The 19,794-nt window shown below is 38.3% G+C and overlaps 1 protein-coding gene across 1 annotated transcript in view; it reads left to right on the top strand.

Annotated features, from left to right (window-relative positions):
• Positions 1-19,794, top strand: part of wnt5b (wingless-type MMTV integration site family, member 5b) — a 145,168-nt gene that overhangs the window by 20,305 nt on the left and 105,069 nt on the right. The gene's annotated exons all lie outside the window — the stretch shown is intronic.

Here is a 19,794-nt window from a genome sequence, read left to right as displayed (position 1 = left end):
TACGCTGAGCAAAAAAAAATTGAGAAAGTATTTAGTGACCTTATTCTTGATTTTAGGATCAAGTGTGTACAAGTTCCTTGATTTGCCTATCTAAGTGACTGTTTCTCCAAAAATGATTCATTATATTCAATAGGGATTTATAAATTACTAAGATGTGATGAGGGCTACACAAACACAAGCCTTTCTTCCCACCACACTGTTGTCTGGTTACTGACCATTCTACAGCTGGAAACGATCTTTTTCATTTACTGTTTCAAAATCCATCATTTCCAACACTTCTAGCAAATCTCTTGTAACTTTATTGGCTTTAAAGTCAAAGCAATCTTCTCTAATCTCTCCATATAGCTGAAGTTCCTGATTTTTCAATCACTGTTTCAGATGCATCTCATGAAGCAACTGAGACCTGAATCTTTGCCTCCTGGCCCAAAGGTGGGGCCATTATCATTGCACCCCATTACACCTCCCTGACTGACATTCGAGATTGGAAATGATAGGCAAATGTTTGAGCAGTAGTTTTTGAACTTGGAACTGAGTTATTCTTCCAATGACATTGGCCAAGTCTAATCGCTCCTGATGTTGCTTTATCAGCATATTGTGAAACTAAATAATACATTGACCTGGCTCTAGGCTGTCATTTGATTGAGCATCTGAGGTCAGGACAAAGCAATAATGAGTCAATGTTACATCTTGAATGTGAAGTACACTGTTTATAGAAATACTGTAGGTACAAGTCATAGATGTGTTTGGTTTACAAAATGACATCTAAATCTCAATTTCCAGTGAAAGCCTTAAGTTGCAAAACCACATTTTTTTCATTTAAAATAAAATTAGATTAGTTTTAAAAATGGCAAAAGCACATCTCATAGCAGCTAAATATGAGTTTTAATTGAATAGGGTCTGTCCAGATTATCTGCTGGATTTTGACGTCAAGACTCTCATTCTGCTTCAGCATCAATACCAGTCGTCAATACCAGCAATCACAATCACATTCAACACTAATTTATTCAATCTCTCAATTCACCAGTATTGCAGCAAACTGTAGCATGAGGTCCTTTACTTTTTTTCCTCTATTATAAAAGTGATACAATGTTGGGTATTCCTGCAGTTATGATAACCCCAAATTCCAATGTAATTTCTGCTGAACTTTTTCTTTTCATTTATAATTAGATATTGTTGTTTTGGAGAGTATCATTGAATCTGGGCTCGGATTTTTTGATGTATTGGTGATTTTTAAAAATTGGATCCCTAAGTTGATCTGTGTGTATCAACTGCTTAAAAAAATGTAAAAGAAAGGTACTGAAATTATAGAGATGAGAACTAACAGATTGAAAAGAATTGTCACCTTTCTTTCTATCAAACAGCAAGCATCTTTTTGCACCTCTCCTTTACATAGATATTTTTCAAAATATTTAAGATTACAAATGCAGAGGAAGTAATTTTCCCATGTTAAATGATAGAAAATGTGATTATTTTGAAAGCTGCATCAAACATTCAGCAAAATGGACATCCAAATTCAGAGAAAGAGAAGGCCATTTTTCTCTCGATCTTGCTCTGCCTTTCAACATGATCATGGCTGATTCCTGCATATTTCCAATAACCATTGACTCCCTTTGTTAGTCATGAATCTTTGTACCTCAACCTTAAATGTATTTAATAGCCCTGCCTTCACTGCTCTCTGGAGAAGAGAACTTGAAAGACACCAGACTCTCTGAAGGAAATAATTCCTTCTCATCTCCATCTTTAATGATATTTTTATTTTTAAATTTGTGTTCCCTAGATCAGCATCTCCCACACGTGGAAACATCCTTTCAGCATCCACACTGTCAAGTCCCCTTAGGATCTGAAATGTTTTAATCCTGAACTGATGGATTGATAAGTCTGCAGAAATCAATGCCTTTAGGATATGACATATACAGAAGAGACTTTTAGGTTATATCAGAGGTTAAAACTCAGTTAACAATCATAAACCTCATAATTATTTTATGATGTGCTCTGAACACCTTGATCAGACTGTTGCTTAATAGTCATGTTAATTTTGTGATATAAAAGTAACCCAAATCTATTTTAATCACCATGATAATCAGGGCTGAGGGAAGAGCATGGATTGAGATATAGTCCCTTCTCTTTAAATTTCTCTTTTAAATAGGGATAGTTCTGCAGCCTTTGAACTCCAGTTAGATCATTGCTGATCTATAGATATAGTTGATCTGCTTTACCTGGAACTTGGTCATAGCAGGAGAGTCTCATGAGGTCAGTGCATATGCTTTAAGGATTCTTCAAAGCACCCCTGTGACTCATGGATGTCCATGATTTGTGACTAACTAAAATGAGGAAGATTTACTTGGGAAGGTAATAGAGAAGCTTTGTCAGGAATTTTACAGAGGCAAGGTCAAGACAGCAGAAGTAGCACACAAGTTTCCAAGCATTCCATCTATCCATAGCTTTGATGTACATGCAGATTACACATCAGACTGATCATCATCTCAGAACTCATCAGACTGAAGTGGAAGAAATTGTCCTCACTGCTGTGGGATTGCCCAGAAGGAGAAGATAACCTGTACCTCAACCTTCTGCAATTCTTACTGCCACTATAGTGTCCACAATCCAACCCCATTGTGACCAAGACCTTAGAGGATTTTGGGCTCCCTAACAGCTGCTTCTTACAGACTTCATAAAGCCCAAGAAAATGGTGAATTTCTGATTCTCTTCCCTGAAAATGTCCAGGAATATTGCAATTGGAATGCTCCTGCCAGTGGAACAGGCAGCTTTGTTTAAAAAACTATTATTATAAAACTATCACCATCATTTTGCTTAAGGCCCTTTTGAGTATATTATTTTTTCTCTAATACTGAGTACAAGTTAGGCTCAAGAACTCAGTTCTTATAAGTGAGACATTTTTTTTTGCTCTCTGGGCCATTGGAAATAATATTGAAGAGCCACAGTGGCGATAATTTCAGGAAATGAGGCCCCTCTGATAAGAGCAAAATAAATCTGTGCTGTCCCTGACTGTGGGCCTTTGACCTCTAAATACTGCCTCATTGTCTGAGTGAAGGTTTCTCAGTTTCTACCACATTTGGACCACGATGATGCCAATCACAGCCAGCATTATAAACACACCAGCAAGAAGAAAACAAAGAGCAATATCAAATTGCTTGTCAGCTTGTAATCCAGATCATCATCCTTTAGACTGAAATTAGCCACACTCAGAAACAGCACTTTCTGTCCTCAGAAATCAGCTTGAGAATGGCCTCTTCACATTTAATTCTGTTCCTGGGAAAAGTGCTTGAGAAACACATGTCCAGTTTTTGGACAGTTCTGCATTTTATATTGCTGGATTTGAGATACAATACTGTACCTATATTTTCACAGGTTTTCTTCCAAATTCAGAATGCAATATCTATAAATGAAATATATAATTAGAAGTGGCAAATATAAAATCATAGGTCTACATTGGAGCCCATTCAAACTGGTGTTAATTGTTGTGGAATCCAATTCAGGAGCTAGAATGCACTTCTATGATAGTTTCGACAGAAACAATATTTCTAGAATACAAAAATAAAGTTTCTAAATGCAGTGGACAAAACACATTTCCAGGCTAATGAACATATACTTGGTCCACAGTGACACTTGTACTGTAGGGGAAAATATAATTCAAACTGTAGTCAGAAGCAGTGACTGATTAATAACGAAATGGGTCTATGACTGCTCAGGCATTCAACTGATATTCCTAAGGCAAGGAAAGACATATCTTCTCAAAAAGATCTTGTTTTTTGAGAGTTTATTTGGTGCACTTTGTTAACAATGTTGATTTAAGATTAAATAGAAGCAGAGGCTTTTGATTGAATGGTACTTGACTACATTTAAGGAGACACATCCTGGAACAAGGATAGGATACAGGTGTTTCACTCCATGAATAAGTTTTTCCAGGTAAAGGTTGACTCTGGTTTCTTCCTTAACCAATTGGCTATCAGGAGTATTATATACTTCCCAGCATTGCAGACTCAACAGTAACTCCAACAACAATGGTTTCTTATGGAAGTGTTGCATTTCAGTGGGAAAATGAAATAACACTATGGTCATCAATACAATCTGACTGGGAGTGAGCTCCAGTGAGCATTTAACCAAATATTAAATGTCTTTCACAACACTTGCCTATAAAAACCCAAACTACTTAAAGTGCCCGATGAAATGGTTCTTGTGGTGTTGTGCTAGTGTCCCTGTCTCTGAGCTAAGAGACCAGTGTTCAAGTTCCACCTATTCCAGCGGTGTGGAGTGACATTATTGAAGTAGTTGATTAAAATATAAAGTATTGAATGGACTTGAGGAACGGTGGAGGAACAAAGACAGACCATAATTTGGACATGAACAAACTGCATATAAAAGTATAAAGGTGGGATTAAACATATTGAGAGAGTGTCCCTTTTGTTGGCATATGTTCCTATCTCTATCTCAAGGTAGCATCATCTTCAGTGCAAATAACTGCTAGTACCAGCAGTTTAAAAAAAATTTAGAGGTACAGCTTCATTCTCCCTATATCAAATTTACAGAAACAAGCAGATAGAGCTCAATTTTCTGTTATTAGGTGGACCAGTTGGAAAGACTCGAACATATCTGGCGATTAGAAAATATGTTTTCTTCAACTGAAACGTGGATAGCATTTGGTTTAAAACATTGACTCCATACGTGATTGGCACTTGTTTTAATTGGTTAAGTAACAATTATGGTTACTTAATAATAGACTTATCCAGACAGCGTTTTGACCTAGCTGGTTGATATAGAAACCAAATTTACTGCAAAAAAAAAAAGCAGGCTTTCAATAAATGTGAAACAAAATAGCATATTGAACTTCAGTTGTAATGGATAAAAAAATTTATGGTTTTCTTTTGACATTTATTGTGGGAGTTGTTCTGACACTAGCTTTGAGCTCTCACTTAGTATTAAGAGCAACATTTCTCTTGGTTTTCCTATGATACTGTTTAACCTAGGATATTTCCTTCCTTCTTGAAAGCAGTGCAAATACCAGTCTCTTAGTGTTGTTGCCACTTGGGCAATAAAAATGCCATCTGGGCAATTAGTAGCTTAAATCATTCACCACATAGTGCAGGATCTGATAATATACATTTACTTGCACAAACATTGTACGAAGGTAACATTTCCCAGGTGGCTCTTTATTGTAATGGGCCTGATTTTAAATCTGTCAAAGTGGGTAGGTTTTGAATAAGGTTAAAGAAAATCTTTCACCAGTGTTTCTCACCACTTTCAAAATAGTCTTGGATTATAAAATTAACTTAAGTCTCAAACAATGCAGCTACAAGGAGTTTCATAACTAACAACATATAAGATGTAACGTGAAAAACTCAAAGTTTTCATTTCAATGCTGTCCAGCAACTCTGGTCCTAGTCAAGTGTGAAATTATACACAATGGATGACTATCAGTTCATTGACAACTGTGGAAATTCTCCCAAACGAATATCAAATAACAACTTTATAGATGAAAGTTAATCTAACTAATTAGTGCCAGTTAGTGTTTTCTTTATTTAATTGATACTTCTCCTGTCAGATTTTCTTGCTAGCAGCAACTGTTTTTCCTGGGACAAGATGCTTGGCCTTCTAGATTTTTTTTCTGGTCTGTTTGATTCAGCAAGATGGCACAGCACATTAAGTAAGAGGAAGATTGAGAAGTTCCACGGAGAAGCCTGCAATGAATAATACTTGGTGTGCCCATCCATGTTCAGGACAGATTCCAATCATAAAATAGGTCATCATAAAATCAGTTCACCCACACCTTCCAGGGAACATGCCAGAAATACCTTATCGCTTGGTTTTATGAGAGGATAAAATCCAAACTTGAAACCATTCTAAAACTTGGAAATCCAGCCTAGCCACTCTGAGTTAAGTTGTACTTGTGCCAGCCAACAGCCTAGTACATCAAAAGATCATTCAGCCAGTGAATAAGAAAACTTGTATCTTCCTAGTCCCTTCACCATCTACCTTCTCCTTCACTAAGTGCATGTTTAAAAGCTATTACCCTTTAAACTTTTGGGCACTTTTATAATCTTTCTTTGCTTTGGCTCGAGCGCTGTATCTTCTCTTTGCATATCTCTGCACCATGATGTGAAATGCACGATAGAATTGCACCACAATATGGTTGTATGGTTCCTCATGCTTAAAAACTACAGAGTACATTTTAAAAAAAAATCAATGTTCATTGATCATAGTATTTTGGACGTGAACTGAATGCTACTGAAAAGTGGTGAACTTCTATTACATGAAATCTGTTCAAACTTCGTTGCCCCTTGTGATTTTGCAGGATGGATTGTAATATGTCCAGGAAGCAGCTACCAGATTGTGGCTAGTGCATGTAAGTAGGGTCCAAGTGGTATTATGTACATTATCTTGCTCCATTTTCACCAGCATGGCCCTCGTTCTACTACATGTCTAAATTGGTACCATGTATTTCTCGGTGCTGATGAGTACGCTAAAGGTTAAGGAGTTCAGTAAATTGTAGGGCCACTTTGCAGTTTTGTCATTTTTGGTTACTTTTCTGCTGTAATTTAGCTTTTCAGGAGTCTTTCTAGAATTATTTGGTATGTTGCTTTTTATCTTCAACAGATCACAAGTTTATTATGCAAATTGTCCATGTATTTTAGAAGAAATGACATTTTACGTAACTGCTTGTATCTTGGAATCTACAGACAGGGCTGCACATGTCTCTGTCAGAGGAGTCAGGCTTGCAGAGCCTTGAGCTTACAAAGAAAGCTGTGATAGAGAAGTGTCATATATTCTAATCAGACCTGCAGTAAAATTCCTCTAAAAGATAAGAACAGCATGTTTCTCAAGGCCAGAACTGCCCTTAACTTTTATGCTTTGAAATTGTCAGCTTTCAATTAGCTATGGATAAATATGAGAAACAAATTTGCTTGAGAAAGCAACCATATTTTGATTCCAGAATCAATTAACAGCAACGTGAGATGACTGTGTAATGCTTACAAGGTGATACAACTCCTAAAGGTGTTTAGACTGTGCTTGTTTGGTCCTAGATGTTTTATTTCACAATGTCAGTAACTATGTGAATAATGATGGAAGCCATGTGTTCATGGAGCCATTTATGACCACAGTACTGGATTCTAGAAGGTAATTCTTACTCTCAAGCAAAGGTCTTGGTACTTTGTATTTTAAGGGGACCAGCTGTCACCAATATTTGATTCACAAAAGCAATTCTCTCACAGCCCTGGGAAATTATGTGATTCTATGTAGTTATATCATGTGACAGATGTGGTTCCAGGACATGGTTACAATAGGACACATGAATTCCCTTCCCCGTGCCCCCCCCCCCATCCAATCACACCATTAGCGTATTGAATGTGTCCTTCATTGGAATAACCTGGAGGTATTCCGCAATATAATCTCGTAAAGGTTTCAAGGATTCCTTCTGCTTTGTTCTGCAGAAGAATCATTATCGGTCCTTGGATCACCCAGGTTTAGAGATACATTTATGAAATTGCCAAAAAGATCAGGCAAAACATGAAATAGGGGGTAGTCTGAAATTGTAGGTACATTCAAAATCTATCAATCAATTTTGCATACAGAACATCCTCTGAACATTTTTCTGGTTCTACTATGATTCTCTTTGCTAACCATATGCAACTTCTCTATTATTAACTTGGTGAGTAAATTGAGAGTTGAATGTTGGCAAAGACACCTCTTATTTAAGTAGTAAAGGACATAGGTTTAGGGTGAGGGGGGCAAGATATAAAAGGGACCTAAGGGGCAACCTTTTCACACAGAGGGTGGTGTGTGTATGGAATGAGCTGCCAGAGGAAGTGGTGGAGGCTGGTACAATTGCAGCATTTAAAAAGGCATTTGGAAGGGTTTATGAATAGGAAAGGTTTAGATGGATATGGGCCAAGTGCTAGCAAATGGGACTAGATTAGGTTAGGATATCTGGTTGGCATGGACTTGGACTGAAGGGTCTGTTTCTGTGCTGTACAGCTCTATGACTCTAGTACTGCGGAATCTTTTATATCCACATGTCTTGACTTAACATTTAAAAATAAGGCATTTCAAATAATGCAGTACTTGGTCAGTACAATATCTCCAAAACTGAGTGTAGACTATATACTCCATTCTGTGGAATTAGGTTTGGATGTACGTCCTTCCAAGTTCTGAGCTGAGTACACTACCACTGAGTTAGGCCACCATTAGATGTGAACTGTATATTAGCAGTGTTCTGCTTTTGCTGTTAGGAGCTCTGGTGGACTGATCTTGCCAATTCATCCTCGTTGAACCTGTTTATTATCATACTGCTGAAAGCTGGAAGTTTGCTACGAGTGCTAAGCCGAGGCACAGTGCAGTCAAGGGCTTACACAGCTGCCATCTTGGACTGTCTTGTACTTTAATCCAGTCTACTTTAAACATACTACATAACGTGATTTATCTGTAAACCTTCATCCTCATGGCTATAAAATACATTTGTCAAGGAACAGTTGTACTCTTAATAATAAGGGAATATGCTTTCTGTTGATCTCACGCAAAACAAACAAGACTTGGCAATATGCAAATCATATGTTCATCTTAAACACTTGATCAGGGCAGAGTTCGGATGGAAATGTTCTCATCATTACTGCATTGTAAATTACATATGACATTGATAAAGGTTTATGACATATACAGATGAAAACTCACAGCTTTAATGATTTTTATTACTGAAAAACACTTTCACGCTTATGTTCAGAAACAACTATACTTTCAACCATTTGTTATCTAGGAAGTCTAATGTGTTCCTATCAGAAGAATGTTGTGAAACTTGAAAGGGTTCAGAAAAGATTTACAAGGATGTTGCCAGGGTTGGAATGATTTGAGCTGTAGGGAGAGGTTGAATAGGCTAGGGCTGTTTTCCTTGGAGCGTCAGAGGCTGAGTGGTGACCTTTATAGAGGTATATAAAATCATGAGGGGCATGGATAGGATAAGTACTCAAGTCATTTCCCTGGGGTGGAGGGCATAGGTTTAGGGTGAGAGGGGAAAGATATAAAAGAGACCAAAGGGGCAACTTTTCCACGTAGAGGGTGGTGAGTGCGTGGAATGAGCTGCCAGAGGAAGTGGTGGAGGCTGGTACAATTGCAACATTTAAAATACATCTGGATGGATATATGAATAGGAAGGGTTTGGAGGGATATGGGCTGGGAGCTGGCAGGTGGGACTAGATTAGGTTGGGATATGTGGACAAGTTGGACCGAAGGGTCTGTTTCTGAGCTGTACATCTCTGTGACTCTATGACTCTATTAGACAAAGACATTGCACAGCAGGGTAAGAAGAATATTTAATAACAAAGGATATTTTAGAGAATTATTGATGGATACACTGGTAGTTGTATTGATTTATGCCTTTGGAAATCTGGATGCCACAAAGAAAACTTCCTAAGTGGTTTATGCTAAAATAATGTGGAGGCCATTGTCTCAAAAGGTACTTCTAATGAGTTCATATATTTTTCAAAATGTGTGTACACTTAAAGTAAGTTATTTATCACAATATGGAACAATAAAAAAGTTTTTGTTCCTAAACAATTCTGAAATGACTGTCTAACATGCCATCTAATGTTGGATAATTAATTTAATCCTATATTAAAGTGTGTACCTGATTTAATAATATAGCCATGATAGAAAATCTAATCTTAACCACCAATATAATCATAAAAAGGCTCTTGTGGCACGGTGTTTGTGACCCTGTCTATGAACCAGGAGGCCTGAGGTCCTGCCCCAGAGGTGTGTAATAACTTCTCTGAACAGATTGATTAGATAATATCTATAATTGCAAGCACTGGGGCTAAAATGAAAGCCTCAGGATGGGTATGGGGATCAGGATGCTCAATTATCCCTTGCCCGTCCATTGCAATGTAGGTAGTATACCAAATTTGTCCTGTTTGTCTGCTTATTTTGAGTGATTTCCGTGTCTAGCCAGTATAAACCACACCATTTTGATCACAAATTGAGAGAGGAGCAAGGGGTACAGTATTGTATGTGGCTTGAATCACTTAAATTTTACCTGCACCTCTTAGAAGGGGCATTGTATCTGGAAATAATACTGACAGTAATGCAAAAAATGAATCTGACCTGGGATTTGGGGAAGATTAGTGTAACGTGGGAGAGTTTAGTTTCCAAGGTTTTTGAATGCAGCACTAGAAATGTGGATGAAGGAGGTACAAAATAGGAGGTTTGTCTCATGACCAAGAGTTATGTTAAGTCTTATTCTGTGCTGCTAAACATGCTGGATTCCCCCTCACTTCTGGGTTTTTATTACATTTTATAAAACTTTTCATCCTGGACTCATCAGGACAACCACAAGAATGCAACATTTCAAATTTGTATACAGAGGAAAAGGCTGTTGATTGGTTGGGAAGTAGATAAGCTGAGCTGTTCAGGTGAGTGTAACAGGGACTTAAAGCCCACCTCCCACTCCCAAGCTCCCCGCTATTCCACAAAAAGCACAAGACTTGAATATTTCCTTTCATTTGTTGAGAATTTGTCCTTGTGCATGTCACTTATTGCATGTGTAAATGAGCTTTGTTAGAAGCTTAACTGATTATCTTGATTTAGGTGTTAGTATAGATACTAGCACACGCTCAGGATTGTTCAGTAAATGTTCCCAATTGCAGTCCTCTTCAAGAGTATACATTTTATTTTTGTTTTGCAAGTGCTAACAGGTTGAGTACAATCAGTACTTTTCCTATAATGAATGTGGTGTTTGATTTAATTAACTGTTTACTGGGATGTATGTTCTACGTACCTGGTTTAGCACTAGCACTGAAATTCATAAATAACTTTGCTCAATCGTATGGTAAACAGAATGTCTTCTTGAAATAATGGCAGTATCCTGTTAATGGAACATACCACTCACGTAGCCACTGCACAGTAGCAGCATGAAATTAATCGCTTAACCTTTTGTTCAGTTTTTGAGGTACTTCTGAGGTAGAGCAGTCTTAAGCAGCCCCCTTTCCTTTTTGTACTACTGGAAACACAATTAAATGTTACCGAGTGTAGATAATGAGAAGAAGATAATGCAGCAAAGTGCAAGAACAAGAGTAGTGACATTGGGGAGCTTTATTTATCTTAATCTTGACTAGTGAAATAACAGTTAAAGGCTAAAGAGGGAGAAGAATGCCTGGAATGTAAACAGAAGAATGTTCTTGATTAATATGCTTCCAGTTGAACAAGAAAGGAGAGTTGGGAGGCAAGGACGGGGACAATTACATTTGGAAAAACTCAACTAGAGGAAAGCTATTTTCAGTGATTGGAGCAAGGAGTGTGGCCCAGGCTGATTAGAATGAAAGCCTGACAGGTTAGACAGTGAATGAAGAAGTTCAGAAGAGATCATTTTAGGCTCAAACCAGATACCAGAATAATAAGCTGAATAACAGGAAAAATGAGGAAGTCAATAAGAGTGTCAAGGAAGATTTATGAGAATTGGTTAGCATGTAACAAAAAAAGGGACCTCAGAAGAATCATAAATGACCAATCGTAAACCTGATCATGTGAATAGGGGAGACACAGAAATGGTGGAGCTAATTAAGGACCAAAAAGGAAATCCTCTTGTGGATGCAATGGGCCTGGTCAAAGTACAATATGCCACATCTATCCTTAGGAAATAAGTCACAGAAAAGGAAGATGGAAAGAGGTAGAAATTACATTTAAATTGATAAAGAGGAGATACTTGAATGCTAGCTGCACATTCATTTCAGAGTCATAAGGTTCAAGTCCCATTTCAGGGCTTCAGCAAATAAAAATCAAGGCTGATACTCCTGTGCAGTACTGAGGGAGAGCTGTACTGTAAGAACGGCTGTATTTCAGATGAGTTCAAGGTTCTGTCTGCTTGTTGAGGTGCATGTAAAATATGCCATTGTACTCTTTAGAAGAAGAATAGGGAAGCTATCTTCTTAGGGATTAGAGTGGTGCTGGAAAAGCACAGCAGTTCAGGCAGCATCTGAGGAGCAGGATTTTCCTGCTTTTCTGCTGTGCTTTTCCAGCACCACTCTAATCCAGAATCTGGTATCCAGCTTCTGCAGTCATTGTTTTTAACCCAAGCTATCTTCTTATCCTGGCCAATATTCATCCCTTAACCAACAAACAAAAAAGATTATCTGGTCGTTATCACATTGCTGTTTGTTGCAGCTTGTAATGTTCAAACTGGCTGGTGCACTTCCTGTATTATAACAATGCTATGTTTCAAAAGAATGTCACTGACTGTGAGTCCTTTCAACATTTTGTGGCTTTAAAACTTTTACATACAAGTAAGATTTTCCCTTCTTCCTTAAAAGCTTGGTAGAACTCAAAGTGGGAATGTCGCTTGGTTTGGATGGGTTACATCCTTGGTTGCTGATGAAAGTAGTTGTGGAAATTGCAGAGGCCACATTCTTCCAAACCACCAGAGACATGTGAGTAGTTCCTAAAAATTAGATGGCTGTAAATGTAATACTCCTACTGAAAAAAGGGGAGAGGACAAACCTGTCAACAACAGGTCGGTAAGCCTAATGTTACCGATGAGAAAACGTGGTGGTAACATAATCTAGAATAAAATTAATTGTCATTTGGAAAGATATTGCCTAATAAATGAAAGCCAGCATGGATTTGTTGAAGGCAAATCATGTTTGACCACATGATCGAGTTCTTTGTGGTAATGGAGAGGTTTGATGAGGGTAGTGCGGTTGATATCTGTATATGGATTTCTGAAAATTGTTTAATAAAGCACCATATAATTTTTGACATGCTCATAGGATTAAAGTGGCAATGACTGAATGATATGAAGCTGACTGAGGGACTGAAAACAGTGAATAATTTTAAACAGTTTCTTTTCAGATTGGAGAGAAATGTGTAGTGTTGTCTCTGAGAGGTCAGTATTCGGACTACTACAGTTTTGATATATATTAATGATTTGGATATACAGGGCATAATTTCAACATTTGTAGATGACACAAAACTCAGAAAAATAGTAAACAGTCAGGAGGATAGAAACAGATCTTGTGGGGACATAAGACAGCCTGGTAAAATGGGTAGACACATTCCAGATGAAATTTCATACAGAGAAGGGTGAAGTAATTGCTTTTGGTAGGATGGTTGGGGGAACTAACTAAATATCACTATAAGAGGGTTTCAAAAACAAAGTTCTGGAATGTGTGTATACAAACCTTTGAAGCTGGCAGGTCAGGTTGAGAAGGTTATTAATGAAGCATACAAGATCCCGAGCTTTATAAATAAAGGCAGAAAGTACAAGAGCAAAGAGGTCACGCTAAACCAATTCTGCTCACTACTGTTGAGAATTCTTTCAGGGCCATAGAGAGAATGCATTTGAAATTTACCCAGTATGAAAAAAACTCAGTCATGTTTGGAAACGAAAGCAGGTTTTTCTAACAGGCGCAGACTGTTTCCCACCATAGCATCCTGTTCAGCTCACAACCAGTTCTCCAAATATAGGCAAGTACATGTGGAAGACTCTGTAAGGATATTCCCCTTCAATCAAAACCTGTTTTCTAATGATAGGCTCACTGGTGGAAAGAGCAGAAAATTGTGTGAATGGCACTAACTTCATTCAGCCTGAGTCTTTGGTAGTGGGAACCAAGTAGCAAGGGACAGGATGCCTGATTAGGTGGTGATGTCCAGGGATTAGGTGGTGGCTGAGTCAGGGACCAGATGGCAAGCAGTTTAGGCAAAGACTAGATTCTGTCCTTCATACCCCCAGAAAGACTTTAGTTAATGGCAATTCAGAGTGGAGTATTTAGGAGGGAGGAAGAGAATGTGAAAGGATGTAAAAGGAGGAAACAAGAGAGACAGCATGTGTAGGACAGTGTGAAAGAGTTTGTGCATGTGGGAGGAAAAGATGTGTGTACATGTGAAGGAGAGAGAAAGAGAGAATGAGTGTCCATGAAAGAATTTTTGTGTGTGAGAGTGGGTGAGTGATAGAGAGAGAGAGTCCATGAGAGAATGTGTGTGTGAGAGAGAGAGTCCGTGAGAGAGAAGGTGTGTGTGTGTGTGTGTGTGAGAGAGAGACCATGAGAGAATGTGTGTGTGTGTGTGTGTGTGTGTGTGAGTGCACGAAAGAATGTGTGTGAGAAAGAGAGAGAGAGAGACTGTCCATGAGAGAGAGTGTGTGAGTATGTGAGTGTGTGAGAGAGAGAGAGACCATGAGAGAATGTGTGTCTGTGTGTGTGTGTGTGTGAGTGAGTGCACGAAAGAATGTGTGTGTGTATATGAGAGAGAGAGAGACCATGAGAGGAGGTGTGTGAGTGAGTGAGAGAGTCACCATGAGAGAAAGTATGTGTGTGAGTGTATGTGAGAGAGAGAGCGTCCATGAGAGAATGCGTGTGTGTGTGTGTGAGAGAGAGAGTCCATGAAAGAATGTTTGTTTGTGTGTGAGAGAGAGAGAGACCATGAGAGAGTGTGTGTGTGTGAGTGAGTGAGGAGTGAGTCACCATGAGAGAAGGTATATGTGTGAGTGAGCGAGCGAGTGTGAGTGCACGAAAGAATGTGTGTGCGTGTGAGAGAGAGTGTCCATGAGAGAATGTGAGTGAGAGAGCGAGAGAGAGAGAAAACGTGTGAGAGAGAGAGTGAATCCACGAAAGAATGTTTGTGTGTGAGAGAGAGAGAGAGAATGTGTGTGTGTGTGTGTGTGTGAGAGAGAGAGAGAGAGACCATGAGAGAATATGTGTGCGTGTGTGTGAGAGTGAGAGAGAGAGAGAGAATGAGTGTCCATGAGAGAATGTGTGTGTGTGTGAAGGAATGTGTCCTTGAGAATGACAGCAGGTGTCTGTGAGAGTGAGTGTGTGTGAATGTGTGTTTGTTTGTGAAAAGAAGTGTGTATATCTGTAGGAGTGAGTGAGAGATAATGCAATTGAGTGTGTGAATCCTGAGACTGAGTGATCCAGACAACGCCCACTCTTCCCTTATCTTCCTCTCCCCAAACACCTCTCTGCAAAACAAGCTGAGAGAGGAGGAAACCTAATTTGCCTGCAGCCTACTTTTGTATGAACTTTACTGAGGCCAGCTCAGATTGTACACCACCAGAAGTGATTGCAAGATCAGAATTAGATAAGCCCAATTCCTCAGCTCGATCCCAATCCTTACCCCTTTCCCTAGTGATTTGGGACTTTTGGTCTGGTCTGACTGTTTCCAGTTCTGCTTAACTGAGGTAGCAAAAATAGTTTTATTAGTTATCTCTGCTGCTTGGTACTTCTTAATGGTCTTTGTTTTATTTATACACTAATTGACATTATCAATTTATTGCTTTGGAATATAATTTTTGAAATTCGTTTCCTATTGTGCCAAACCTTATCTTCCTGAAATTTGATCACTGGCCCTGTGAGTGAGAGAAAAATTGAAATGTGGCCTGCCGTACAGAAAGTTTGGTCAAGCCTAGGATGGAGAAATTGGAATTATTTTCCCCCTCTCTATCACTGGACTGGTTTAATGAAAATGATGCTGAAATGTGTGACCTCCAGAACAAAGACAAGCTGTTTTCATTGTCTAGCAGAACAACCCAAGGTCAAGAAGGCAGCATTCCAACAAGACTAATGCCCAAAGACAAATCTGAGAGATAAAGCTCATGTGAAGGGAAGACAAAACTCAAGAGATCGAACAATATGTTGATCATCAAGACATGCAATGATTTTTTGAAGTCACCAGGTCCATTATAGGTCAAATGGACAAAATCTCTTTTGTTCAAAGTATGGTGATTTTCTTCTTAAGGCTGATAATACTATCTTCCAATGTTGAAAAGAACATTTTCAGCACCTTCTCGACAGTGAGTCACAGTGACAACTAATAGAATTCAGGCTATCCCCTAGTACTCGGAGGTTGAATTCATCAATGGGAGACCTGCAACAAGCAATCAAATAGATTTTTTTAAAAAAACAAAGCATTCAGTACCGACAGTATTCCAGTCTAGGTCTTCAAAGCTGTTGGGTTTAACTCGCATCAAAACTCGCATCAAAACTCCATGCACTCATCTTACAGACTTGGAAGAAACAAAAAGAACTTAACAGGACTGTGACAACTGAAATGTGATCAATTATAAGTGGAAACAATCACAGTATTTCCCAAATATCCATTGGAGGGAAATGTCACACACTTGTTCTTCTTCCTGTGGCTGAGGACATTCTCAGACACATAGTAGCTTTAGACCCTCCAGTGGAATCTCTGACTTCAGCCCAGATTTTCTAATCAGGATCAGAAACTATTTCTCACACTGATCCCCTGATCATAGAAACAAAATACAAACTAACCTTTGGAGGAGCTTATTCATGTGAAGTGGCTGAAGGAAAGCTGGAGGATTCCCGTACAACGAAAGTTAATGGGTAGAGCACATGAAATTTAAGCATAGATTATGACACTACCTGAAAGGCTGCTCTGGATGTGTAGGAGTTAGTTCCTGAAGCATCCAGGCAAAAGTTTCAAAATTTGAGGAAGGAGCCTGGGCAAACCTAAAAATTTTGAAATGGTAAAGCAAAGTAATTTTGACAACCATATCTTCTCTCAAACTCTTAAAAGAGCAAGAGCTCTCTCTCACACACCTCAGTGTGCATTCTACTATTAGTTTAATCATTAATTACATGTATGTAGGAAAGAAGTGAACCTTGCACCAAATTCTCTGTCCTAGGAGAGGTCAAGCATCCCTTTTTGTATCAAAAAAGTGGATACAGATTTTAAGTATAAATATCATGTATTTATACTCTCTGATGAAGCCATCAGAGGGATCATTTGCTTTGAAGAATTTAAAAACTCATTACTTTTTGTAATAAAAATCCATGTTGAAGACTAGGGAGTTGCAGCCACGAGAGGGACAGCAGCAATGTCAAACAATTGAGCTCATCCATGAAATTAAAGCTTTTATTGTTGCCACCATGAATTTGAGAAGGATAGAGTGAAAGGAAGGCATGGTACAGAAAGGATGGCTGGCAATTCCCTAAGATCCCCTTCACAGATCAGAATGCAAAATGCTGTAGATGCAGAATGAAAGTTGAAGGCCAAAGTGTGCAATTTGCAATTTGGAAAATCAAGTGGGATTGTATGGTATAGTTATATAGTGTAATGCTACTTTTGCACATTGAGATTGTTACATCATTGTGACAAGTGTTTAAGGGAAAACTGCCTGCTGACAGGCCACAGAATTGTCTGGCTGCAAACCTGTGAAGGCAGTGCAGCCAAAACATCCAGGGTTGGCAAACAGAACACATCCCTCTCCTTCTCTCTATGTGAGTGAAAACATAAAGAAAGGTAGGAAACTTAAAGAAGGAATTTGAATACAAGAAAAGACCTAGGTCTAGGTGATCAACAATTGAATCAAAGAATTGAATCAGTCTACAGAAAACACTGTGCGTTCTTTGGTAAAATCAAAAGTGTCAAGAGAGATAACATAACTCATCCGTTTGATCTGGACTTCTGATCTTCAGCATTTTGTTTGCTTTGCCTGTATTTTCCACTCAATTTCTGTATTAATCTGTCTGTCTTATTCATGAAGGAGTGGAGTGTGTATTTGGGTTCTATAGGGGTATGGTTCAAGTTGCAGAGTAGTAAATTGGTAATCCTTTTCCTCTATTTGTTAAAGAAAGTGTGTTCCCAAGAAATAGTCATTTTCTTTACAATGACTAGACCTGATGTGTTACTTTTGTCTTGAATAACAGGTCACTCAGGCAAATTGATCACCTTAATGGAGATCACAGGTTGCAGAATAGTGAGGTTCAATTACCCCACTATTCAGCCCAATTAAGTTGCACTAAGAGTTTCATTTTCATTTTCTCTATTATTGATGTTAGAGTAACTGATGTGTAATCCCAAGTTTTGTCCCTCCTTTTTTTTAAATGTTGGGGTTATGTTTACCATCCTCCAGTCTGCTGATCATGTCCCAGAATTGACTGAATTTTCAAAAATGACAAGCTTTCAAAAGCATTTGTTATTTCTATGGCCACCTCCTTTAGTATCCTAGGATGTTGATCATCAAGCCTTGGTCATTTGTCAGCATCCAGCCCCACTAATTTCTCCAATACTAACTTCTTTTTTAATTGATTCAAATTACGTCAATTCCCCCTTCTCACTAAATCCTGGAATTATAGAAACCTAGAATTTTATATAGTACAGAAGGAGGCCATTCAACCCATCGATTCTGTACTGGCTTCTAAAAGATCTACCCAGCTAATCTCATTCTCCAGGCCTATCACTTTCAAACATATATCCAGATCTTCTTTGAAACCTCCTGTGGAACCTACTTCCACCACTCTCCCAGGCAGCATATTCCAAATCCTCGAAACTCTGAGTAAAGAAGTTTCTCCTCATCTCAATCTTATCTCTCTTGCTGACAATCTTGAAATTGTGACCTCTAGTTCCTGACATGCTCGCCAATGGAAACAAAATATCCTCCTTTACCCTATCAAAATTGTTCATAATTTTGAGCACCTCACTTCTCAATCTTCTCTACTCTACGGAGAATAAGCCCAATTTCCCTAAACTTTTCTTGTATCTAAAAACCTGGGTATCATTCTATACAAATAGAGAACTAAAATTGCTATTCAGTTGTTCTGCCATTTCCGTGTTCAAATGATCAATTCCCTCAGTTTGGACACTAAGGGATCTGCATTTTTCTTCTCAAATCTTTGTTATTTCATATGGTTACAATTCACTTTTATGTTCCCTACAAGTTTACTCTCATACACTGGTGCATTTCACTGCTGCTGCTATTAGGAGTTTACATGACCCATGTAAATTGTAGAATATCCAGCTTCAGCAACCTTTTAAAAAAAAGGTCATTCAGCTTCCCACCTTTTATCTTCCTTGTGTACTTGTGCACGTTACTGCATTAAAGTAACATTCCTGATAATTGCATTCCTCACTTTTGTCTTTTTAGGAAGAGATTATGTTCACTGTCTGGATTGAATCAGAACTTTTGTCTTAGAGGGGAATAAAAAGTGATCTGATACACAGTGACATTCATTCGTTAATCAAATAGCAGAGACTTAATGTAATCTTTCTGGGCTAGGTTTGAACTTCTACCCCAAAGGTGAAACAGCAGTCTTTGAACAGACTATGAGACATCCTTCAACAGAAAATAGAAAGTTTCATTTAATTTGTCTGGGTTAGATTTAACCTATGCCTCAGAGGGCAAAGAAAGGTGTTTTAATATTCTGTGGCACCTAGTCATCCTTAAAAGTCATCCTTCAATTTATTAGGGCTGAATTTGAACACATGTCAAGGGTGGAAAATAATGATGAAGAAAACAAGATCAGCCAGTTAAATCACAAAGCAGAATTTTATCCTATCTAGGCTGGGCTGAAAACAAACTGATAAACTATAGATTAAAAGCTAATAACATTCTGATTTCATGGGCTATCTTATATGCACTACACAATTGAATTTTAAAAGTGCCCTGCTGGTGGGCAAAGGTCCCTCACAAAAGCAGTCAGTTATTGACAGTGCAATATCTTGTTTTTAAATTTGTCTTTTTCCTCTCAACTACAAAAAGAGGATTTTCATATTTTTGCTCAGTTAATCTTTCTTTCAATTGTGGTATATTTTCAGCATGGCTTTGATGAAAGCTTATATCTTAAAATGGCTGAATGCTTACACTTTTTGCTAGAGTAGTCATCGTTTAATAAAAAAGCTGAGGGAGACTTGTTTCAAATGGTAGGTTGTAATTTTTTTTCCACAAGCACAGTCCTTTACTCAATTTCGGAACAAAATGGTGATCCAAATCCTATGTGTACCACTGTGCCCAGGGCTGATGCTATCTTGCTTCTCTTCAGTATTGTAGTCAATTCT

Source organism: Chiloscyllium plagiosum, unplaced genomic scaffold (assembly GCF_037043375.1).
Source record: "Chiloscyllium plagiosum isolate Xiang-an unplaced genomic scaffold, Cpla_swu_hap1 HiC_scaffold_19, whole genome shotgun sequence".
In the NCBI taxonomy this organism is placed as follows: Eukaryota; Metazoa; Chordata; class Chondrichthyes; order Orectolobiformes; family Hemiscylliidae; genus Chiloscyllium; species Chiloscyllium plagiosum.
This window is presented reverse-complemented; position numbering and strand designations above follow the sequence as displayed.